The sequence below is a fragment of the Orbicella faveolata genome, unplaced genomic scaffold (assembly GCF_042242905.1).
Source record: "Orbicella faveolata isolate gen_17 unplaced genomic scaffold, um_ofav_v1 contig_13, whole genome shotgun sequence".
NCBI lineage: Eukaryota > Metazoa > Cnidaria > Anthozoa > Scleractinia > Merulinidae > Orbicella > Orbicella faveolata.
In genome coordinates, this window is record NW_028301540.1 from 22720001 (window position 1) to 22746780 (window position 26780).

Sequence of the window (26780 nt, forward strand, 5' to 3'; positions counted from 1 at the left end):
ATAGCAAAATTTTCCACTTGTCCACCGGCCACCGCAGTCATGAGCTAAAACTGCTATCTATCAAGGGTCTGCCAATGGCGTGACAAAACCTTGGTAAATTTCCATATATCCTGTTAGCCGTCATCAGCGCGAAGGCTAGGCTGTATTTGTTTGGCTTTGTGTCTCTACATTAAAAAGAGAGGATATTGCCTAAACGTAATGAAAATCAGGCTCTAAGTTGCTGATTTACCGGAAAATACGATATTCAAATCTATTGAATTTTTTTGAGGAATTGCTGCATGCATCAAGAACAATCTGCTGATTTTCTTCAATGTTCAATCTTCGATCTGTTGGTTTCGCTTCATCATTTTTGTATTATCGTAGCGATAATGCAGCTTATTAAGAATTTCTCCGAGCCGCAGATTTATCAAATTGCGAGATGTCCTTTTTAATTGGGTAGGTGTCCATTTGTTTGACAGTCCTGTTGAGGATCAATATTCAAATATCTACAGACACAAATGTTGAAACCATACGACTAATTCTCATTTAAGCTCTAAGACCGTTCGGGAAAGATTTCCAACTGCGATAAGGCAATACCAATCCTTGTTCATTTTCAACTCTATTTCTCCGTTACAATAGCGCAAATGGCACCAGACAAAAATGGTCTTTTGGGAAAAAAAGAACTTTTAAACAGAGAATAAATAAGCGGCATGTTAAAGGATTTGAACCATTTAATGAGTTGCTTCCAAGACAACTATATCCGCGAAGATAATTTTCTTCAAGTAAATGTCCACTTTTTTATACATGGCTTTTTCACATCCTCTCATGCCAAGTACTTCATACATCCTTATATCTTAAGTTCACACTCTGGGGCAAGAAGAATACAAAATACCCAATTCAAAGACAATTTCTCTCAAATCTGTGAATGCTTTTTCTTCTCAAGCCATCTGCTGCTTGAATATCGCGTTTTTCATCAAATGAACGAAATTAATTGTCAATAACAAAAAACCGTAATTGATGTTAATAAATATATGAATAGTTGTAAGTTAATGAAGCATCAGGAATGGAAAAAAAAAGTTCATTTTTATCGAGCCTTTCCCCTGACATCGACAGAGCGCGATTCACAAGGTAAGGTTTCCAAGTCCGCACGATTTTTCTCTCGCCTTTATTTCTAAGAGCTTTAAAAAAAAAATGTGGTAGGTTAATTTGGAACGTTAGTTTCAAATCTGCCTTATTGTTTAACTCTACTTTTATTAGCGTCTTGCCTTTAAGTTCCTCAGTGTATGTGATACATTGAGCATCTTACGGAGTTATAAAAACAAAGAAGCCCAAAGAAACATTTTGGCTTTTCAAGAGGAGTTCAATATCGTCTATGAACACAAATCTAAGACTTCGTTTCCGCCAAAGGATACATGTTCTAAAGGGAGAATTTGCTTCGATTGGGAAGTATTGTATTTATTATAACTCAATTGCAGATTTCTTCCACTCAAGCGGAACGCAAGTCTAATTCCGAATCTGGGAACTAAAAAGCTGAACTATTTGATTTTTTAAGGACCTTGTCAAACATCGCCGACTTCCTTAAATTTGCATATGAGCCTGAAAGGTTTGCTCAGTTTAAAGTAACCATTATTTGGGCAGCTTGAGAACTTTTCCTCGAACCGGACTGCAGACGCACTGATTGGAGACATTTTCGCCACCTTATAAAGCGGTTGTGGCAAAAATCAAGGAAATTGCGACCTGAGAGTCGAGAAATTGCGCACGAAAAACAAACCTCAATTAGGAAGGGCTGGGTAAGAAAAGAAAAGAAACCAAACTACAAGTCAGCTCTCGCAGCCGCCCATACGACTTACTGAAGAACGGTCGAGTTACCCAAGGCAAAACGGCAAAATGGCAAAATTTGGCATTTCAGCTGAGAAAATTAAAGATGTTTGAAGAGCAAAGTAGCATACGATTTTAAGTTTGCATCTATAAGGATGTTTAAAATTATGAAGGTACTTATTTAGCTCGGATGATTTCCTAGCGACAAATGCTAGGCAAAACTGAAATGTGCTGCGCGCAAGGCAAATTCACAACACAGCGAACTCACAATTTAAACAAAGATTTATTAGCAAGTCGCGCATGCTATTTTACTATTTGTAACGTTTTTATCGACTCCAAATTTCAACCCACTTCCAATGAGGCTTCTTACTATATATTCAGCTTTCTTTAGAAAAACAGGAAAATTATTATTACAAAATCTGGAACACCTTGACACAGCAAAATTGTTGTTGAATATTTGATGCTTTTTTTTCAGAAAACTGTATCCATCATCTTTGATGTGCCTGTACTTCCTTGCAAAATATCAGCTATCGAACCCTGGATATTTCTTAGTAAATAACTGTTATACTTTCACTAGACGAACTACACCACGCTGAATTCTAATAATCGTGCATGCTTGACAACTATTACTTGCTTTCACGGCTGTACAGTTGCAATCACATTTTTATGACGAGAGAATATTAGCCTCAATTTTATTGGTTCACAATCTTCTGCAATCTTCTTTCGTGACAGATACCTCACGCGTAGACATGTTGAATAAGGTAATTAGATTTGACTGCTCCTGTCTTTGCTTATTTTGAAACATGACTTTGATAAAGAAAAATGTCAAGGAGGAGAATCCACTGACAAGTTGACAGGCCACTTTTATGCGTGCAAACATTTAATCGCGCGTGTGGTTGAAAGGCGTCGAATTTGCTTCTTTTATATTCAGAGAGAATACGCACCAGATGAGAACAAAATGCCGTGCCCAAAAACTGACTAACGCCACGGTTCGTGTCACCAGGGTGGCTCAGAAACTTGAAGTGCTCGCGAAAGTAGTCCTTAGTACTCGCGTTATTTCTCTATGATTGGATGATGGAACTCTGACAACTCATGTAAGGCGGCTTGTTAAATCTCTAATCGGTTGACTGATTGATTTAAAACCACCGGCACATGATATAACGGGTTTTCCTATAGAAATCAACAGCCATAGTAAAGAATTTGATAAACCTCTTTATAAATCTCTTGTCTCTGCAGCGAACAATTCAAAAGAGTGTCGAGATGCATGGCAATTAACAAAAGCTTTCAACGAATCTTATCAACTGTCGAATGGTATTTTCGTAAAGAAATTGAATAGGAGACTGAAAACAATATTTTTACTTATTTCCTTACCAGTCACACCTGTCAATACTGAGGTGGCCTGCCCATGCAAAGATCCGACTTCAAGGCCTCGGGGTCTCGATCTGTGTTGTATTCTTGAGCAGATCAATTTTCTTACCTGGGGGGACTAGTCCTATAGCGTCTCAAGCAGGGTTAACAGAAATCTTTCTAAGCTCCTCTCTACTACGGTAATCCAGGCGGTAATCGGAAATAAACGCTAGATGTTTTAGTGTTCGAGTACAGCTTACTCCAGTTATTTGACAAATATTCCACTTGTAACCAGGATCTCATCGGCCTTAAGGTGATTCCTCACATTTGCATTGCGCATCCTTACTGCGCATAATTTATGGCGTCATTAGCGCGCGCTCGTGCACGTGCACATTGAAAACATGACGGATTTACCTTGATATTGAGCTCTGTCAATTGAAAAATGGCTCTAGCTCACCGACGAGCACGGGCACCCCAATTTTTTTTCTAGTCATTGTAATTAACTAATCATAAGCTTTGCGTGAGAAAAGACTGATTTAATTTCTATTGCTGAAAATTGAATAAATAAGAAAAATAGCAGATACACTGTGGTCTTTTCTATTTTCCAGTCGGTAACCACGTAGAGAAATTTGGTTCGAATTTTTAATCAAGGATTTGGCTTTCTGTCTGAATCAAACTTAAAACGTTTATTTGTGCCCGACACATTGTATTGACTGTAGTTTAATGCGTGTTCTTATGAGTCCGGGCTCACAAAGATGTTACAATTACTGGGAATGCGTTCTTATAATAAGCATTAAATAATGCCAAAATGGGGGCATTTTCAATGCCTCACTGCTCCTTAATAAGCATGGGCACCCCCCTTTTTTATTTCAAAATTGAAGTTATCATATGACAAATATTCAGTGGACAAAGTTTGAACAAAAATCTATTGTCACTTTTATTTCAGAGGAATTACCTTAACCTTTTCCCGTCCAAGGAGTCATATAAGACTACTTAATGGTCGTGCTCTTTGTACCACTTGTGACGTCATCATTTTAAATGTCACCAGATATTCTTGATAGGCAGATGGTAGAGCTAGGATAGATCTATCCGCACACAAGTTGATTTTGGATATCGACGGCATTCTGTCGTAGCAAATTGAAAAAGAACTTTATCAGCTTTGGTGCAATAATGGTCGTAGAATGGCCCATTATACCTATAATTGATCAAGGTCCCATTTCCAGGCTTTGCCCATAATTAACACCCAAATTTTCACCGCAGCCAGAAAGAATATGAAAGGCAAAAGGTAGCCAGAGTAAAAGGGCCGAGAAAAACAAACGGAAAAGGGCAATAAAAAAAATTCGGAACGGGCAATTGTAAAAAAACAATTGGCTTTTGCGCATGCACCAAATTAAAATGTTCTACATTTTTGTACTTAATCTTAGGGAAATCTATCTGTTTGGGCAAAAAAATAGCTTTTTCAGCAAAATTAAGGCCCATTTAGCGTCATGGCAGCCAAGAAACTAATTTGATGGTTAAAAACGGCATTTTTGGGGCGACCATTTGGGCGTGGAAAGGTTAAACCCAAAGGCTGCCAGCTGAAAAATATGGACTGAACTCAATGGAGCTCAAAATACCTTGAAGACGTGAAAAGAAAATCTGTGGCACGTTTAAGCCAGAAAAATTCGTTTTCAACCGCCGAAAACAGTTACTTTCTCAGTTCCTACTAAAAATAGCCACGTCAACGAACTTCAACGCTTTACAATTACGCAGCTGTAGTACGTTATGTCTTCGTTATGAAAGACGTATCCAAAAGGACAGTGCATGCACCTGTACAAATGTTGTTTTATACCAAACCTAACGAAAGACCGCATTGCGCGTATGGTGATTTGACAGACTGGAGAAGGAAGACCTTGAAGGGCGTGGTAGAGAGCGAGGGTGGTAAAAATCGAGTTAGGGGATATCTGTGTTATCTAAACATACCAGCTTTTACGTGAAAGAAGGCGAGAGCAGATTTTCGGCCAAAGTCATCGCTTGCATGACTAGATACAACAGTGAAAGAATAATATTCTATTCGTGCATTGAGACGCTAGAATAGTAAAAATTGTTCAATATAGCAACATCTCTAGTTATGGCTGATACAGAATACCCCCACCTTAGTCGTAAGTGCATGTATGAGCGAAAAAATGAATTTTAAATTTCCTTAAAAAAGATTTTTTGCATTATCGACAAAATTTCTGCTGCTACCATGTCTCACAGTTGCAAATTTAGATGTTTGTGTTGACACCGCTGCAATCAGCCTTTGATGATCGTCATTTGCTGCTGTCCTTCGGGAAAGATTTCTTCCTTGTGTTGAGCATTTTCTAGCCAACCAGTATAAATTAGTACAGTATATATCATTAGAAAGCTTAATGATTACAAAATTCTTTCACGTTATTATTTCATTCAAGCTCATTCAGGATGCTTCAGACTTTTGATATTTCTTTTGCAGAACTGTCAACTTAGGGAAAATGTGGTGTCAACTTTAAAGACCAAACATAAAATGCCTGAGCCACAAATATGCTTGCCAGTGCCTCATACTAAATTTTTGGAGGACGTTTCACCAAAATCTGTGAACTTGTCATGATGGTTAGTTTTGATTGGGCACTCGTAAAAAAAGAAGGGTGTCTGTGAACACGATAATTCTGTCTCTCGGTGTTAATCTTATTTTGTGACAAATGTGATTTGGCTCTTCCTTGCACAAGGAAATCTTTATAAGGACAATTCACAAATACTCTTACTTTTGGCTTCAAGATACTCTTAGAGCAACTACACAATACATGGCCACTTATGAAGGTACATAACTTTAGTGGCTCGTTTGGCTCGCCAGTGGATAAAAGAACGAGGAATAATCTCTATATACGTTAAGTCCTAGGTCTATATATTCAGCGGCTCGTTTGGCTCGGCAGTGGATGAAAGAACGAGGAATAATCTATATATACGTCAAGTCCTAGGTTTATACTTTAAGTGGTTCGTTTGGCTCTTTTGGCTCGTCGGCAGGGTATGAAGGGATGATCTACATATGTGTTGAGTCCTAGGTCTATATATTTGTGTGGCCATACTCTTTATTTGAAGTTCATTCCGTTTGAGATATGAACCACAAAACTGACCAACTCGAAAGCTTCGGCTACTTTGGTCACTAAATAAATTTTAATTTAGTTTTAGTTGTACATGTTTTGTCCATATGTATATTTTCCTTGTTGATTTTGTAATTTCATTAGTGTAAAACTTGTAAAGAGTACAAATAACAAAAACAAGAAAATCTGAAATGGTCGAAACATCAACAAAATAAACGAAGTCATTGTTCCTATTTCCTTTAAAGCTGATCATCTATAAATAGTTCTGAAGTAAGACTGAGCATGCGAGGAAAAATCTCAGATCAAACTGAGAAGAACTTAGCTGCATAACAAATTACGTAACGGATATTTCAAGTTTCGTTTACTTCTTGGTAGCTATCCCACTTGGGGCTCACGCGTCGCTAAATCAAAAGAAATGGAAAATAATTATGTTTACCAATTATCATTGGAATATTCATTTCTTTGCACAAGAAGGGTCGTTGTTAACGTAAACAGGAAATATTGCTGTTGTGAAGTTGGGTCTATTGTGTATAATATACGTATAAGAGTAAGGTGAACCGAAAACTTCGCTTTTGGCAACTTTTGGCTTATCTCTGAAATTTGAATGTTGTCTGAAAAGCTAAAGGTATTAATTTGTTAATACAAAAACGTGTTTTGAACGACAGGGGTTTGCAGTGAGAAAACAGTGTTAGACAAATCCCAATGCACAAAGAACCAATTTGTGTATTTGTACAAGCTTTCAAGGCTGGAGCAAAGAACTTTAAGCTAAATGAGACAGCTAGTTTGTGCGACGTTATGGTCGTGACAATTAACGATCGATGTTTTCATACCAAAAGAACTCAAATGGCAGAGCAGTGTTTGTTTTAAAAGTACGTTTTACTTTGACCAATCTACGTATTTACAAAAATTAATATTATACTTGAAAACAATAGAAAGAGAAATCAATAATTCGACTTCACTCCCAAATGCAGAAATATTGAAAATAATAATCAAACGAAGTCTTTAGGTGCTACACAGCTCGAAATTGGTTCAATTCCAAAACGAGTGATGATGTCAAAAGGAATTAGTAATCGTCTTGTGTTCGTTTTATCGAAAGAAAAACAAAACAAAACAAAAACAAAACAATCAGAGGATGGAGGAAAAAGGAAATAGATATTTCACTGCAGCTGCATGCTTTATGTAAACGTTTGACACTTTCGATAAGTCAGGAAATTAAGAAGACCAAAATATAAATTAAATACGAGGATTCTCGTCCCGTCATTGGTCAAGTTAGAGTCCTCTGTTTCATTCACTGATATGTGAACAATTTGCCTACTCGACGTCTAGGATTGGTTGCTGACGAAAGTAATCCGCGCTTATCAGCGGCGAAGACCTTAAACAAGCCAAAAAAAGCTTGCATGCCTGACTGATTGACGAAAATAACAGAGTCAAATTATCTTTCAGCAAAACGCTTGGGTAAAAACCAGATCACAACGCTTACCAGGTTAGTGGTTGTTATCGATTAAGACACGAGACACAACAATCCAGTTGTAGTTATTTGTCTATAAAACGCAGCGAAAGAGGAATTCGTTTTGGTAACTGAAGCTGAGTCTCGGAAGTCGTGACGCTAAATCTTTCGTTCTGGACGAGGTACCCCAGTGCGGTTTGATCTGAGCCACTGAACACTAAAATAATTCCCGGGCGACGAGTTGAGAGAGTAATTGCAGCGACTACCAAATCTCACTCGCTGTTGCAATTTGAGTTGCGTTAGTTAGCAACTGCAGAAGGTGCGTTGGCAACACGAGGAATAACAATATTGTTTTCTAGCCAGGAACTTCATAACTGGCCATATGATTTGACTCGCAACGAGAGCCATGATCAGAGGTAAAGACGAGGTCGAGAGGTAAATTAAAGAAGTGGCGCAAACTAAGAGCGGGGTACTTTGAAGCGATTCAAATTTAACTCAATTCAATCAGAAGGTTTTGCACTTCAGCGATAAGGTTGTTATCGGTAAGGGGTCGCAATAATGCCATTTAGAGTAGACATCCAAATCCGTTTAATAAGATTCAAGGGACTTCGGTAAAGGCGTTACGATAGATTTAAACATCTTCCAGTTTTAATTGCGAAAACTGTTTCTGGTCCATAAAATTACGAACTGTTGACAAAACGGTTTCGCTCCTTTGTCTTAGCGGTCGTGCTACAGCGATTTTCCAGTCAATCATTTCAATAGATCCAAAAAATCTACAGCAAAGCTGTATAGCTACGCAGTATCACTCAGTAATACGATAATATTATAATGTTATGATATATCTCAGTTATTGTGAGGCAAAGGTATTTTCCTATTACGTTATGTTTTCGATACAACGCACTCATTAGATATATGCTCGAAGAACAAAAAAACTGAATCATATGAAAATCCCTTGCAGTGTCAGTGGATCGAATCCGATTTTAACCAAATAGCTCATAGATTTTCAGTACAGATAATCTAAGTGATTTATACCATCAACCAACTATGTAAATATGAAATATGGAACGTCTCTGCGTAAACAGCTGCGAAAACTGGCAACGAATAATCAAAGAAAATAACGCAGTCGAATAGTTTTAAAAATATAATACATCATCACTTACTTTACTACTTCACATATCTGTTCACTTTATTTTGAGTTGCAAGGTAGCCAAATTTGTCTTAGCCAGATTTCTATACGTTTTTCATTTTCATTTTAAACGCCAGGAGAGGCTTTGGCAATATATTGAATTTTTTTTTACGGCATTCGTATCCGTTCTGTCAGTAATAAACTGAAGTTGCTTGCTAATACAGACGTGTTTCCGTGATATACTTTTCTGAGCGTGCCAGACGCCCTCAAAATGAAGCGGCGTGCGATACAACGCGGCTAGCGACAAGTAAGTCACAGGCAAATGTTTCTTTCGGCGATGCAGATCTAGAATTTAATATTGTCACATTATTCTGAAAGCAAAATAAAACATCGTTAGGTAAAGATTTAGTATACCTTCGCAGGTGGGTATTGGAAAAGCAAACAGAACACAGTTAACTAAACAAGCCGAGACTGATATGAGGAAAAAGGGTAGAAGCAATACATACATTGATTCATATTGCTTTTAAATAATGTTTTCATTATTTTTTTAAATAGCTGGTGCAATCTGCTAAATCTTTAATTCAAATGCCAATCCAAACAATTAAAAGATTTCCATTCAGTATTTTATGTCGAGAGATTTGCTTCGACAAAAATTTTTTTTAACTGCGACACCAGCTCGATGAACAAGCTTGATTCACGATCGGTTTCAAGGAGCCTATCTGTAGTTCAGACAAAAAGTAGTCAACGGCCGTACGTACGCACGTACGTCTCAATATGATTTAAATTAAACGCGGCAAAATTAGGCTTAACGCTACCTCGTAAATCTCGTTTGATGTGGTCTCAGCTCTAAATTTGGGAATCCTTTTTGATATGTCAGAGGTCCCGTTTTTTTTTTCGTTTGTCCGTTCTGTCTCAGGGTGTAAAATAGTTCCTTACAGCCTTAAATTTTCAAACAAGGATCTCGGCGTTTCTCGCGAACCTCGGATTATACCATTTGCCAACCCTTAAAGTCATGACGCTTATATTTCTGTTAGACATTCAAAAGAGTTTTATTTCATTTCTCTGATGCCAGCAGTTACTGCAAAACCTTGACTACAGAGACAGTTAAGATGGTCACTAACTTTGTCTGTTTTGTCTTAAATTGATTGTTCAGTTGTTTTCGTCTGCGATGATCGATATCTCATCAAGATGTTACGTTGTTTTAGCTTTAACGTCGTTCTCTGAAGCATAAGATAAAAGTCATACAAGACCGTAAAGAAGAGGAAATGCAGTGCTTTCCAATATGTTGGAATTATAAATATGGTTCCTATACCGTTTAACCAGCCTTAATTTTTTCACGGTTCATTGTGATCTGGACTTATTTCCTGTCTATCTCTCTCTTTGTGTCTTTCAGACTGATAAAATTGTGAAAATTGAAACGTTCGTCTGCCTTTTAGACTAATTCAGCCGTATTACCCTTATGCATCATATGTCTCAGAAACATTAAAACACGTCTAGGACAAATTATTCGTCTACCATATAAACTTAATAATGGAACAAGAGATTATTGCCACTGAACCGCACTGGCGCACCGCAAGAGTTTAGCCAGAATGTTACTCTGTGCATGCTGCTTAAATTTTGGCGAATTATTCCATGTTTAGAACAGCAACCGACAATCAAGAGCACAAAATGTAGTAAATCTCACTGATAACGTAGCGGAGAAAATTCAACATCTTCAACATCTTCAACATCTCCGACAAAAAAGTGACTTGAAACTGAAAACCTGGCAATTCATCGGTTATTTCCCAAGAACACAATAACGCCGGACGAGACACAATTTTCGCCAAGCATCTAATGTAAATGCGTTAGGTAAAAATGACAGAAACTCGTCTGTCACATCAACGGACTTAACGCGTGGCAACCCTGCGCTTGGGATAGTTCTCTTCACGTTACAGCATAGAGCCAGTCTTATGTGTTAAGGTGTAATCTTGAGCTCACACTAAAAAGGAAAAGTACCAACAAAATTCACTGAGACGCACGAATTACCGTGCTGTGATTTTGTTTATATTTCAGATGTGAACGATCAGCATTAAAGAAAGGGTCAGGGACAACGCAATAAATATTATTAGATTATTCGAAACAGACATGTTAACAAATGATTCGAGAATGTCTCCTCAGTGTACTGACAGCTGACAAAAATATCTTTATTGCCAACCGTCAAATGGCCTTTTCAAGGTAGAAGTTGCTGTTAACATTTACACCTGACAGGCAAACGTAGAGTGTCACCCAAAGTCAATTTTACAAACCAAAATTTCGGAGGTAAGGTTACCCTCTCAGCTTGCCAACGAATACACTTCTCACTCATGTCTCTATGTCCCGTCCTAAGCGGACTGCAGCAATGAGCTGATGCTGTTGTGTTCGAAGAATAGTTCATGAACGTAAAGGTAAAGTGCGCGTTCGAGCCTGATGACCCACCAGAGGGGCGCTTATATCAGGGTTACACGGCAGGGTTACACGGCTCTATATGGTAGAGCTAGGATAGATCTATCCGCACACAAGTTGATTTTGGATATCGACGGCATTCTGTCGTAGCAAATTGAAAAAGAACGTTATCAGCTTTGGTGCAAAAATGGTGGTAGAATGGCCCATTATACCTATAATTGATCAAGGTCCCATTTCCAGGCTTTGCCCATAATTAACACCCAATTTTTTACGGCAGCCAGAAAGAATATGAAAGGCAAAAAGTAACCAGAGTAAAAGGGCCGAGAAAAACAAACGGAAAAGGGCAATAAAAAAAATTCGGAACGGGCAATTGTAAAAAAACAATTGGCTTTTGCGCATGCACCAAATTAAAATGTTCTACATTTTTGTACTTAATCTTAGGGAAATCTATCTGTTTGGGCAAAAAAAATAGCTTTTTCAGCAAAATTAAGGCCCATTTAGCGTCATGGCAGCCAAGAAACTAATTTGATGGTTAAAAACGGCATTTTTGGGGCGACCATTTGGGCGTGGAAAGGTTAAACCCAAAGGCTGCCAGCTGAAAAATATGGACTGAACTCAATGGAGCTCAAAATACCTTGAAGATGTGAAAAGAAAATCTGTGGCACGTTTAAGCCAGAAAAATTCGTTTTCAACCGCCGAAAACAGTTACTTTCTCAGTTCCTACTAAAAATAGCCACGTCAACGAACTTCAACGCTTTACAATTACGCAGCTGTAGTACGTTATGTCTTCGTTATGAAAGACGTATCCAAAAGGACAGTGCATGCACCTGTACAAATGTTGTTTTATACCAAACCTAACGAAAGACCGCATTGCGCGTATGGTGATTTGACAGACTGGAGAAGGAAGACCTTGAAGGGCGTGGTAGAGAGCGAGGGTGGTAAAAATCGAGTTAGGGGATATCTGTGTTATCTAAACATACCAGCTTTTACGTGAAAGAAGGCGAGAGCAGATTTTCGGCCAAAGTCATCGCTTGCATGACTAGATACAACAGTGAAAGAATAATATTCTATTCGTGCATTGAGACGCTAGAATAGTAAAAATTGTTCAATATAGCAACATCTCTAGTTATGGCTGATACAGAATACCCCCACCTTAGTCGTAAGTGCATGTATGAGCGAAAAAATAAATTTTAAATTTGCTTGAAAAAGATTTTTTGCATTATCGACAAAATTTCTGCTGCTACCATGTCTCACATAAGCAGTTGCAAATTTAGATGTTTGTGTTGACACCGCTGCAATCAGCCTTTGATGATCGTCATTTGCTGCTGTCCTTCGGGAAAGATTTCTTCCACGTGTTGAGCATTTTCTAGCCAACCAGTATAAATTAGTACAGTATATATCATTAGAAAGCTTAAAGATTACAAAATTCTTTCACGTTATTATTTCATTCAAGTTCATTCAGGATGCTTCAGACTTTTGATATTTCTTTTGCAGAACTGTCAACTTAGGGAAAATGTGGTGTCAACTTTAAAGACCAAACATAAAATGCCTGAGCCACAAATATGTTTGCCAGTGCCTCATACTAAATTTTTGGAGGACGTTTCACCAAAATCTGTGAACTTGTCATGATGGTCAGTTTTGATTGGGCACTCGTAAAAAAAGAAGGGTGTCTGTGAACACGATAATTCTGTCTCTCGGTGTTAATCTTATTTTGTGACAAATGTGATTTGGCTCTTCCTTGCACAAGGAAATCTTTATAAGGACAATTCACAAATACTCTTACTTTTGGCTTCAAGATACTCTTAGAGCAACTACACAATACATGGCCACTTATGAAGGTACATAACTTTAGTGGCTCGTTTGGCTCGCCAGTGGATAAAAGAACGAGGAATAATCTCTATATACGTTAAGTCCTAGGTCTATATATTCAGCGGCTCGTTTGGCTCGGCAGTGGATGAAAGAACGAGGAATAATCTATATATACGTCAAGTCCTAGGTTTATACTTTAAGTGGCTCGTTTGGCTCTTTTGGCTCGTCGGCAGGGTATGAAAGGATGATCTACATATGTGTTGAGTCCTAGGTCTATATATTTGTGTGGCCATACTCTTTATTTGAAGTTCACTGCGTTTGAGATATGAACCACAAAACTGACCAACTCGAAAGCTTCGGCTACTTTGGTCACTAAATAAATTTTAATTTAGTTTTAGTTGTACATGTTTTGTCCATATGTATATTTTCCTTGTTGATTTTGTAATTTCATTAGTGTAAAATTTGTAAAGAGTACAAATAATAAAAACCAGAAAATCTGAAATGGTCGAAACGTCAACAAAATAAACGAAGTCATTGTTCCTATTTCCTTTAAAGCTGATCATCTATAAATAGTTCTGAAGTAAGACTGAGCATGCGAGGAAAAATCTCAGATCAAACTGAGAAGAACTTAGCTGCATAACAAATTACGTAACGGATATTTCAAGTTTCGTTTACTTCTTGGTAGCTATCCCACTTGGGGCTCACGCGTCGCTAAATCAAAAGAAATGGAAAATAATTATGTTTACCAATTATCATTGGAATATTCATTTCTTTGCACAAGAAGGGTCGTTGTTAACGTAAACAGGAAATATTGCTGTTGTGAAGTTGGGTCTATTGTGTATAATATACGTATAAGAGTAAGGTGAACCGAAAACTTCGCTTTTGGCAACTTTTGGCTTATCTCTGAAATTTGAATGTTGTCTGAAAAGCTAAAGGTATTAATTTGTTAATACAAAAACGTGTTTTGAACGACAGGGGTTTGCAGTGAGAAAACAGTGTTAGACAAATCCCAATGCACAAAGAACCAATTTGTGTATTTGTACAAGCTTTCAAGGCTGGAGCAAAGAACTTTAAGCTAAATGAGACAGCTAGTTTGTGCGACGTTATGGTCGTGACAATTAACGATCGATGTTTTCATACCAAAAGAACTCAAATGGCAGAGCAGTGTTTGTTTTAAAAGTACGTTTTACTTTGACCAATCTACGTATTTACAAAAATTAATATTATACTTGAAAACAATAGAAAGAGAAATTAATAATTCGACTTCACTCCCAAATGCAGAAATATTGAAAATAATAATTAAACGAAGCCTTTAGGTGCTACACAGCTCGAAATTGGTTCAATTCCAAAACGAGTGATGATGTCAAAAGGAATTAGCAATCGTCTTGTGTCCGTTTTATCGAAAGAAAAACAAAACAAAACCAAACCAAAACAATTAGAGGATGGAGGAAAAGGGAAATAGGTATTTCACTGCAGCTGCCTGCTTTATGTAAACGTTTGACACTTTCGATAAGTCAGGAAATTAAGAAGGCCAAAATATAAATTAAATACAAGGATTCTCGTCATTGGTCAAGTTAGAGTCCTCTGTTTCATTCACTGATATGTGAACAATTTGCCTACTCGACGTCTAGGATTGGTTGCTGACGAAAGTAATCCGCGCTTATCAGCGGCGAAGACCTTAAACAAGCCAAAAAAAGCTTGCATGCCTGACTGAGTGATGAAAATAACAGAGTCAAATTATCTCTCAGCAAAACGCTTGGGTAAAAACAAGATCACAACGCTTACCAGGTTAGTGGTTGTTATCAATTAAGACACAAGACATAACAATCCAGTTGTAGTTATTTGTCTATAAAACGCAGCGAAAGAGGAATTCGTTTTGGTAACTGAAGCTGAGTCTCGGAAGTTGTGACGCTAAATCTTTCTTGTTCTGGACGAGGTACCCCAGTGCGGTTTGATCTGAGCCACTGAACACTAAAATAATTCCCGGGCGACGAGTTGAGAGAGTAATTGCAGCGACTACCAAATCTCACTCGCTGTTGCAATTTGAGTTGCGTTAGTTAGCAACTGCAGAAAGTGCGTTGGCAACATGAGGAATAACAATATTGTTTTCTAGCCAGGAACTTCATAACTGGCCATATGATTTGACTCGCGACGAGAGTCATGATCAGAGGTAAAGACGAGGACGAGAGGTAAATTAAAGAAGTGGAGCAAACTGAGACCGGGGTACTTTGAAGCGGTTAGTTTGTGAACGAGACTATTTTGACATTTATTTCAACCGTAGCTTCAGGGTTTCAAGGTCTTTTAAAACAATGTGGAAACTGGACAGTAGTACCTCTTACCAGTATATTAGTGTGGTGTATTCAAATTCCCACTGATTCAAATTTAACTCAATGAGATTGTTTTGCACTTCAGCGATAAGGTTGTTATCGGTAAGGGGTCGCAATAATGCCATTTAGAGTAGACATCCAAATCCGTTTAATAAGATTCAAGGGACTTCGGTAAAGGCGTTACGATAGATTTAAACATCTTCCAGTTTTAGTTGCGAAAACTGTTTCTGGTCCATAAAATTACGAACTGTTGACAAAACGGTTTCGCTCCTTTGTCTTAGCGGTCGTGTTGCAGCGATTTTCCAGTCAATCCTTTCAATAGATCCAAAAAATCTACAGCAAAGCTGTATAGCTACGCAGTATCACTCAGTAATACGATAATATTATAATGTTATGATATATCTCAGTTATTGTGAGGCAAAGGTATTTTCCTATTACGTTATGTTTTCGATACAACGCACTCATTAGATATATGCTCGAAGGACAAAAAAACTGAATCATATGAAAATCCCTTGCAATGTCAGTGGATCGAATCCGATTTTAACCAAATAGCTTAAAGATTTTCAGTACAGATAATCTAAGTGATTTATACCATCAACCAACTATGTAAATATGAAATATGGAACGTCTCTGCGTAAACAGCTGCAAAAACTGGCAACGAATAATCAAAGAAGATAGCGCAGTCGAATAATTTTAAAAATATAATACATCATCACTTACTTTACTACTTCACATATCTGTTCACTTTATTTTGAGTTGCAAGGTAGCCAAATTTGTCTTAGCCAGATTTCTATACGTTTTTCATTTTCATTTTAAACGCCAGGAGAGGCTTTGGCAATATATTGAATTTTTTTTTACGGCATTCGTATCCGTTCTGTCAGTAATAAACTGAAGTTGCTTGCTAATACAGACGTGTTTCCGTGATATACTTTTCTGAGCGTGCCAGACGCCCTCAAAATGAAGCGGCGTGCGATACAACGCGGCTAGCGACAAGTAAGTCACAGGCAAATGTTTCTTTCGGCGATGCAGATCTAGAATTCAATATTGTCACAATATTCTGAAAGCAAAATAAAACATCGTTAGGCAAATATTTAGTATACCTTCGCAGGTGGGTTTTGAAAAAGCAAACAGAACACAGTTAACTAAACAAGCCGAGACCGATATGAGCAAAAAGGGTAGAAGCAATACACACATTGATCCATATTGCTTTTAAATAATGTTTTCATATATTATTTTTTTAAGTAGCTGGTGCAATCTGCTAAATCTTTAATTCAAATGCCAATCCAAACCATTAAAAGATTTCCATTCAGTATTTTTTTTTTTTAACTGCGACACCAGCTCGATGAACAAGCTTGATTCACGATCGGTTTCAAGGAGCCTATCTGTAGTTCAGACAAAAAGTAGTCAACAGCCGTAGGTACGCACGTACGTCTCAATATGATTTAAATTAAACGCGGCAAAATTAGGCTTAACGCTACCTCGTAAATCTCGTTTGATGTGGTCTCAGCTCTAAATTTGGGAATCCTTTTTGATATGTCAGAGGTCCCGTTTTTTTTCGTTTGTCCGTTCTGTCTCAGGGTGTAAAATAGTTTCTTACAGCCTTAGATTTTCAAACAAGGATCTCGGCGTTTCTGGCGAACCTCGGATTATACCATTTGCCAACCCTTAAAGTCATGACGCTTATATTTCTGTTAGACATTCAAAAGAGTTTTATTTCATTTCTCTGATGCCAGCAGTTACTGCAAAACCTTGACTACAGAGACAGTTAAGATGGTCACTAACTTTGTCTGTTTTGTCTTAAATTGATTGTTCAGTTGTTTTCGTCTGCGATGATCGATATCTCATCAAGATGTTACATTGTTTTAGCTTTAACGTCGTTCTCTGAAGAATAAGATACAAGTCATACAAGACCGCAAAGAAGAGGAAATGTAGTGCTTTACAATATGTTGGAATTATAAATATGGTTCCTATACCGTTTAACCAGCCTTAATTTTTTCACGGTTCATTGTGATCTGGACTTATTTCCTGTCTATCTCTCTCTTTGTGTCTTTCAGACTGATAAAATTGTGAAAATTGAAACGTTCGTCTGCCTTTTAGACTAATTCAGCCGTATTAACCTTATGCATCATATGTCTCAGAAACATTAAAACACGTCTAGGACAAATTATTCGTCTACCATGGAAACTTAATAATGGAACAAGAGATTATTGCCACTGAACCGCACTGGCGCACCGCAAGAGTTTAGCCAGAATGTTACTCTGTGCATGCTGCTTAAATTTTGGCGAATTATTCCATGTTTAGAACAGCAACCGACAATCAAGAGCACAAAATGTAGTAAATCTCACTGATAACGTAGCGGAGAAAATTCAACATCTTCAACATCTTCAACATCTCCGACAAAAAAGTGACTTGAAACTGAAAACCTGGCAATTCATCGGTTATTTCCCAAGAACACAATAACGCCGGACGAGACACAATTTTCGACAAGCATCTAATGTAAATGCGTTAGGTTAAAATGACAGAAACTCGTCTGTCACATCAACGGACTTAACGCGTGGCAACCCTGCGCTTGGGATAGTTCTCTTCACGTTACAGCATAGAGCCAGTCTTATGTGTTAAGGTATAATCTTGAGCTCACACTAAAAAGGAAAAGTACCAACAAAATTCACTGAGACACACGAATTACCGTGCTGTGATTTTGTTTATATTTCAGATGTGAACGATCAGCATTAAAGAAAGGGTCAGGGACAACGCAATAAATATTATTAGATTGTTCGAAACAGACATGTTTACAAATGATTCGAGAATGTCTCCTCAGTGTACTGACAGCTGACAAAAATATCTTTATTGCCAACCGTCAAATGGCCTTTTCAAGGCAGAAGTTGCTGTTAACATTTACACCCGACAGGCAAACGTAGAGTGTCACCCAAAGTCAATTTTACAAACCAAAATTTCGGAGGTAAGGTTACCCTCTCAGCTTGCCAGCGAATACACTTCTCACTCATGTCTCTATTTCCCGTTCTAAGCGGACTGCAGCGATGAGCTGATGCTGTTGTGTTCGAAGAATAGTTCATGAACGTAAAGGTAAAGTGCGCGTTCGAGCCTGATGACCCACCAGAAGGGCGCTTATTTCAGGGTTAACCGGCATAAAGCGATTGCGAACATTTGTATTCCTCCCTGAATAGGGTGCTGGTCCATTCCAGGGTTGACCCCGGCGTTAAATTGTTCGGTACCCAGGGTTGAATGAGGCACTTTGAGAGTAAAATATCTTGCACAATAGCACAACAAAACGACGTCGGTCACGGCTTGAACACGCACAGTTCAGCTCACTTACCATCCACTTAGCCTCCACGAGCTATATCTCATAATACTCCTTTTTTATATAAGAATATATCTTATAAGAATATCCAGGCTGAAATTTGCAACATTTTAAGGATATTGTAAGAATGAACCCGAGGCTGAGATTTTGAAAAGAATATAATTTTGCGTGTTGAAAATATGTACATACAATAGATTTATATGTTTCAACTAAACCGTATACAGACAGTTCTTCTTTCCTCTAAACGGAAAAACTGGCCAAAAACAGCACTAGCCGTATTATCGATGTTTAATGATATTTCTGAACACGTTATGTGTGTCATATCAGGCTTTAGTACCTGCAGTCTGGCTTCATCTCCAACTCCATCCAGACCTCGATACATTCTAAAAATGAAATGTCATACGCTGCAATTTAAGAATATTCGCAAGAATATATTCAGCCTAAAATAGGCAGACAAATAAGAAAATTCATCCAGGACCGGAAAAACAACATTCTAAAAAAGAAGTGTGGTCGGGATGCCAAGAAAGTACTGCACGAAAATTTTTCGGAGAATTGGATGATTTTCGTCCAGAGGTTTTTTTTTTAATTAGCCCAAACGTTCAATTTCCACACAAACAGAAATTTGTAGACACTTCTGGACAAAGCTTTCGGCTGCAGGAAAGAAAAAAACAACAAAATAAAAAAATAACAAGGTTGTCGCTAGCGACAAATCTTATAGAGATCACGTCGCTACAGCTCCCAGCATGGATAGCATCTTCGCGGGTAACGCAAGTTATTCCTGAGCTTTTTGTCTGGTTTTGACAACAATTTATTGACTTCTATTTATACTGACACGTGAGCAGAAATAGAGAGGCACTTTGAGAGTGAAGTGCTTTGATTCGGGGACCCCGAGGGGCAAAGGACACAACTGCAGAACTTGATGACCGAACCATCACAAATCTTTAGACCAAAGTGCTTTCGACTATGAATAGGACACTGAATACACTAACTCCCTTCTCCCGCTTTACCACACAATAACAAGCGATAGGTTCATGACAGGAAATATGAATCAACTGTGTATGTAAATTACGCACGGGAAGCGTGTTGTTTTCCTTTTTTTCTGACGAAGGAAGGATTGGCAGGGAAAAGACTGGCTGAAAATTAATGGGACACTCATCTGGTCCCGTCGAGATAAAAGGATTTCACGCCATTTTAAGGCTGAGACTTAAGACTGCAAATAATATATTTTTTTTTCAAATAATAATAATGTTCTTCCGCACCAACTTGACATGGAGTTAGTGTTTGTCTCGCCTTTTAACGCCTACACTCTGCAGCACATAAGGTTAAGTAAATTTCAATTTCTTCAGCACCCAATTCTAGACAAAGGGAGAGCGGTTTATGTAAACGATGTCAATTGTTATCTCGATCGGAAAAGATAAAATTTCTCACTTTATGATATTAATCTCTGGACCTCGCAGAAACAAAACACAATTCACTCACATTGGCTAAACGATCCGTGAAAGCTCACGTACCGTTTGAGGAGGGCAAACAGATTTTGATCCTTTGCTTTGGGGATTTTTGTTTCTTGAGATAGAAACTTTTTTAAGTGACGAGATTACAAGTGAGTAGTGCCAAGCATTGCAGTTTAAATTTCAGCCAGTACTTGAGACTTAAAAGGCTATTTTTACCGAAGATTCAACGTTATATTTCTAAAGAGATTTGCGTAAAGATCTCCGAATGCTAACGTATTCCAGCTATTTGAGTAGAGAAAATAATTCAGGTAAAAGTCAGTTAGTCATTTAGTTACACCGAATACTTTCTCTCCGATATCACAGGTCTGTAAACTGACTGTTCGCAGTGTACTGAAGGTTCATCTCATAAAGCGCAAAGTTTCAAAGAACGACAACGTAAGGTGAGCTTTTTAGCAATAATTATTACGGCACAGTTTATGGCGACATGCTCTACTTAATGACCTGAGAAGCAGGCCATTAAGGGAGCCTCCCTCCGTTTGCCCGTTTTCTTTGAATTTGGCTCTCCTGCATGCTCGCGGGTTTTGCTTCAGCACCACCAAGAACACTTACTGCTTGTTACAGACTCCCGTCAGGCCATTCAGCCCTGAAATAAGATCGTGATTTAGTGTTTACTTTCACCGGAAAATTCAGTTCCTGACACTTTTAGAGCTAGTCAGAGGACTGACCTTTTTTGACATGTTGGAAGAGATCTTAATTAATCTAAAAAAACAATTTTAAGAACCGTAAGATCCTTGTTATTACATCAACCAAGATTTGAAGAGAAGCACGACTTGTTTTGTATTTTGTCTTTTGACTTATTTATTCGTAGCTTTCCTCATTAATTTCCTTTTCCGTGACAACGAGACGAAATAAGATGCCGTAGACTAGTTGTTTCGTTAGAAACGTGTTCCCTCACTGAAGGATGTCTCTTAGGATACAGGTCGTGTAAAATGTAGTTAATCACCAAGAAATTTTGGTCCAATCTTGTACTGTACAACGTGATACTGTTGTATTAGCATTACAATAGGTTTCATAAACACAAATGAATATGCATTGTTTATACTGTAACAAATACGTTAGTGATTTCGTTTAACAAATTCCGGCTTGAGGAAGTAAAAAGCTCTCGAAAATCTTTCAAAGGTGCGAAAATTTAAAAGCTATGTTTTAACGACAGAACCCGACTTTTTAAAAATCGTCACCACTTAGTATTAAGTTGCACTGTGACCGCTTGTTATCAACAAGATGACCTAAAGTAAAATCTGACTTTAACCTTCCAAAATGCTAAAAGCGCTTATCGAATTGACTAAGAGCAGTAATGAGAGAAAGCACGCTGGAGGAATAAAAAAAATGAAAATAAATAAAAAAAAATAAAGCACGCTTCACACGGAGCTACTTTGTAATGTAGAATCCATTTGTATCTTTGCCATTGTTTACCACGTTTCCTTCAGCGATGATGCGTTGCTTTTTTAAACTTTTTCAAATCTTTTATTTAAAATGTAAGGCAGGGTGCTTTTAGGGTCGAGAGAAATGGAACACCTTCGAAGATGTAACCATCATCTAATTTGAATATATCCAACGAAAAGTGTACCATTTTAGTTAGAAACGCAAAGCACGTACCTTAGGTTAGAATCAGTAAAGTATCAGCCATTTCTGTAAAATGCATTTTGCTTCCTTTTTTAACGACTTTATTAGAATTTTTATTGTAAATAGTTTTGTGCTGTAAATAATTATCATGTAAAGTTTCAGTGAAAAATTTGAATGAGCTCAATAAAGAATTTTTAATTTTTAATTATTATTATTATTATTATTATTATTATTATTATCATTGCTGTTGTTACTGTTACTGCTACTGCCCCTGCTACTGCTACTGCGACTGCGACTGCTGCTGCTGCTGTTACTGTGACTGCGACTGCGGCTGCTATTGCGACTGCGACTGCTGCTGCTGCTACTGCTACTGCTACTGCTACTGCTATTGCTACTGCAGCTGCTGCTGCTACTGCTATACCACTGCTACTGCTACTGTTACTGTTTCTATTGCTGTTACTGCTACTGCTACTGCTACTGCTACTGCTACTGCTACTGCTACTACTACTGTTACTGTTACTGTTACTGTTACTGTTACTGTTACTGTTGCTGCTACTGCCACTGCCACTGCCACTGCCACTGTTACTGTTGCTACCGCTACTGCTACTGCTACTGCTACTGCCACTGTTGCTGTTGCTGTTGCTGTTGCTGTTGCTGTTGCTGTTGCTGTTGCTGTTGCTGTTGAGGCTGCGGTTGAGGCTGCGGCTGCGGCTGCGGCTGCGGCTGCGGCTGCGGCTGCGGCTGCCGCTGCCGTTGATGTTGCTGTTGCTGTTGCTGTTGCTGTTGCTGTTGCTGTTGCTGTTGCTGTTGCTGTTGCTGTTGCTGTTGCTGTTGCTGTTGCTGTTGCTGTTATTATATAGCAGTTAAAAACTTTTATGCTATAGAGTCAAGAGCAATACAGGGCGCGAAGTGTAACTGGTGAGCTTTTGAGCGAAAGATAATAAAAATTCCACTTGAACTTGAAACTAACAGTTCATACTACACGGATACTTCAAAATAGAATAATATTATACATATCACCTGAGAAGGGTAATCGGCGCATAGTTTAGAACTATCAAAGACTTATTATTATCATTATCATCATCATCATCATCATCATTATTAATACTCAGAAACTAAGAAATTCCATTAGAAGAAGTATTTTGGAATACTTACAGAACAACCAATTTCCATAGTTATCTTTTAAAAAAAAATTTCTCCTTTGACATTTTTTGGCGTAGTTTTGTTCTTTTTGGCATTTGTTTGTAGTATTTTACACGATCGTGATGAAAATGTTATGTTCTTAGAGTAAGTGTTAAGGGAAAATAACGTTTAAACAAAGGAAAAATAAACATGGCAATAAAAGTGTCTTTTACAGCCAAGTACTGGACTAAACTGAACACGTTTTCCCAGTTACAATGTGTTCTAATAGAGTCAATTTCGGTATGAAGACGTGCAGTACGAAACGGTATAATCTGACAAATCTAGACTCCTCAGTTGCTTGCGGCTATGTATAAGACGTATATGTATATATTATGGTATATAATTTCACTTTGAATGAAGTTGTACAAAGCTATCAGCAAACACAGCTGAAATATTCGCTGTTATCTTGTTATTCATTAGAAGTACAGCATAATGTTACTATCACGATAAATTTGTCGCAACTTGAAACAATTCAATGCGCAGCTCACGTATGATAGCTTTCCCGCACCACATGATGGCTTTCGCACTACATGAATTGCCTTTTTATCTGCTTCCATGATCGAGACTGTTATCAGTTTCTAAACAAACCGGAATAGGAAAGTTAAGGTCACAAATTGCGATAAATCTGTATTATTTTTCTGGAAAGCACTCCGGAATCAAATCAGCAGTAAACCGTTTTCTTATTAGAAGACTGTTTGGAGAATAAAATCCAGCCAAAACTGTTAATCAAAAGATTTCAAATTGCTGTCACGGCTAAAGCCGAAGCTGCAGAGGAAAGCAACCTGGATATTGATATCCTCTTATTTCAGTTGCTTGTTTGAGTCATAAAGTCATAAATGGTATTTCTGTTGAAACACAATCCCATCCGCTATCTTTACGATTACATTTCACTACAGCGACGACACTCGAACCGAGAACAACTGAAATTTTTTTGATCATTTTTCTTAAGTGACCATAGAATGTGGGCTCTTCCTTCTAACAAGAGTATTTAGTGTTTTTACACTTTAAAAATGCTAACATTATACATTATAAGAAGATACTTTATTCTATATGGTCATCAAAAAAAAGTACTGAAAACTGTCAAGTGTTCATGGTTCGAGTGTCCATACTGTACTCGATTTACCTTTAGACTGACAAGATATCCGGGGGGATACTCCATGGTATGCGCGGAGCCAAACGTTACAATTTTTGAGCCGGTTTAGTCTGAAGTTTAGTCTGTAGGGTTTCGTTTGTGCACCCTGGTCAGCAGAGGGACTTTGCATTGAAGCCCTTAAGCAAACTGAAGCGGTTTCTAGCTGAGGTCTGGTCTAAAGTCTATAGCAGAAGAGTCAGCGGTTATATTTTGGGTAATAATTCCTCCCCCCGGGGGGAGAGAGGGGGATGAAAGATTGGCCATGCCCTCTAACTTCATTTATTTCCCCAAATTCCTCTCGATGTCCATCCATTAGGCGTTAAGGAAAACAATTAACATGATTATAAACCAGACTGTTTTCTTTCAGGGATAATTTCCTATTCTCTGAGTCTTAGCATGAACAACTGTTTTAAATCATCCAAACATTTGGTGAAGTTATCGACAGGGTGTCCGTGTTAAAGGCGCCGACATTTTAAAAGTTCCGCTGCCCTTAGGCACAGACTTCTGCTGATGTAATAGACAGATAAACACATATAAATAGACAACAACACAAGCAAGGCCTAATGGACTATTCCATCAATTGCCAAGATGCCAAGCTAGTATATGTCAAATTATATAAAATATATTGACCGAAAGAATCATAAAAATGGTTAAAACACCAAGTTGTTTCAGCAAACACCGTGCCACCCGAGAGTCTATAAATTGTCTACAAATTGTCCCTACTAGACTGTCCGTCAATTATATTAGTATCTATTAATTTTATCTAACTTATCTGAAGAGTGTTTTCCATCCTGCAAAATTCATAAGCTCGCACGAAAACGCAAGACATAGCACAAAAATTCCAGAACTTCACAAAGTAACAAACTCTGGCCACATTTTGAAGTCAAAACACGACATATTCGTTAGTCAAATTATTAAGGAAGGAAAATTTCGGGAATTTAAAAGGCTTTCAAAATAAAAACCCTAAGGAGCTTAAAATACCGTGTTTAATCGGTATACCGCTTTGGTAAACCGACATAATGGCCGCCCAAAAAGAAGCAGTAAAAGTAAACATTTATCAAAGCGGTTCTTTCGTCATAAATAACAGAGCGCTCGCTATGGTCTGTATCGAGGAACACGGACGAGAGAATACGACGGTGCCGTATGTTTCCAAAACAGGCTTGTGGCAAATATAAGGACTCAGTGCGGGAGAACTACTATAGCAGCTTTGAGCTCCACTGCTATTTAAAACTCACTCAAGTGTTCCCATTAGTCTGTGTAAATACATATTTAGGCAACAATTGTATAATATGACTGTTGACGTCATAAACGTTTTTATAGAGACTATTAGGGAAAATGAGAAAAGGAAAATTACACCAAGCACAACTGATCTAGCGAGTTGAGTTTGCGAAAAAAAATTGTTTTTGCGTGTTAGAAATAGGAAAACTTGGTTCATTTTTCGCTGGCCTTTCATTCAGATGACCACATCACCATTTGCGAAGATTTGTCCCTGGACAGCACCTCTGATTCGTTAACGACAGATAAAGATGTTCGATACGCACGCGCAAAAACTGCAGTAATCTATAAAGGCTTTTCGTAAAATTGAGGAAATCAGTTAACTTCGCGCTGATCTCGAGATTGAACGCTTTTAACTCAAATGCGCTGAGCTTCATCACGGGAAATCACGGGCGATCGTTATCTACTGTCGAGCAAACTGCTTTGTCTTGACCACTGATTCAAGCTTTTCAAAGACTAGGCGTGCTACGTTTGACCTCTGTATGTAAGTCAATCCTTTTATCCTAGATAAGAAAGACAAGAATGTTGTACTTGTACTAATATGCATAAAAAGAAAGGATATATTTACAAGTAAAGAGCTTTTGCTTAAAAAATGTACACTGCGCGACGTAAACCAATGTAGCTCTTTATTAAAATTGAAGCTTTTCAGGAGCAGTCAGTCGGAAGAAAATGTGTTCTTCATTCCACACAGTGTTTCATCTTTGTTTTAGCTAAAAGGAAGCTTTTTATTCGTGGAGCCAAAAACACTTTCGTACATTCGCAGAGTTAAGCCGTGTTTAAAAAAAAAAACAAAAAACCTGATAACCTTTCGCTTCGTGTGCAGCTCATCAACTAAGGAGTGATAATATTCACTTTCAAATAAAACGAAGCAAAACATCAGCTAGGAGGGATGTAGAAAAAAAATCGCCATAACTGCAATTTTGTTCATGAGAATATTTCATGCAATCTCCCTAAAAATGCAACAATTCCATTGAAAATGCTAATGAGGTTGTAATTTAGCACTAAATGTAAGATAAACATTGAAAGCTAACATGGGCAAACTTCACGAAACATTTAGTTCGTTTAAAAGACCAAAAAGGCCGCCAACTAAGGCAGCGTTCGCTCGAAAAGCATCATAATTACATAGGTGTAGTTAATAGTGATCTTTGTAGCGGCAAAAAGAAATAACAAGCCGCATATTTAGGTTACGGCTCAGCTGGAGATCTTATAGCAGAGAAAAAGTATCTCTAGCAAAGACTAAAATTTGCAAATCTTAGATGGGTGATCGGTTATCGCTGCCAAACCCTGAAAAGCAAAGCTGATTTCAATTCTAAAGTCAAAATTTGAAGTAAAAGATAGTACGTTATTTGTTTCAGTCATTCATTCTTAAAGAGTGGTTCATATAGATAACTAAATAGCTCATTTGTTTTCACCTTGTTCATTTTTGCAA

The 26780-nt window shown here is 37.8% G+C and overlaps 1 protein-coding gene and 1 long non-coding RNA gene across 5 annotated transcripts in view; one reads left to right on the forward strand and one right to left on the reverse strand.

Annotated features, from left to right (window-relative positions):
* Nucleotides 1-4302, reverse strand: part of LOC149115646 (uncharacterized) — a 12416-nt gene extending 8114 nt beyond the window's left edge. The window contains exon 1 of the long non-coding RNA XR_016206252.1: nt 4100-4302. This is a non-coding gene — a long non-coding RNA (uncharacterized LOC149115646). The remainder of the gene's footprint in view (nt 1-4099) is intronic.
* Nucleotides 1087-26780, forward strand: part of LOC110067065 (dopamine receptor D5-like) — a 72316-nt gene continuing 46622 nt past the window's right edge. For 2 of the 4 annotated variants that reach the window (XM_020774349.2, XM_089285900.1), the window contains exons 1-2: nt 14620-14830; nt 20503-20579. The gene's annotated coding sequence lies outside the window, so the exon portion shown is untranslated. Of the gene's footprint in view, nt 1108-14619; nt 14831-20139; nt 20289-20502; nt 20580-26780 lie in introns of those variants that run through there. The other 2 variants (XM_089285901.1, XM_020774347.2) reach the window with 2 other exon arrangements.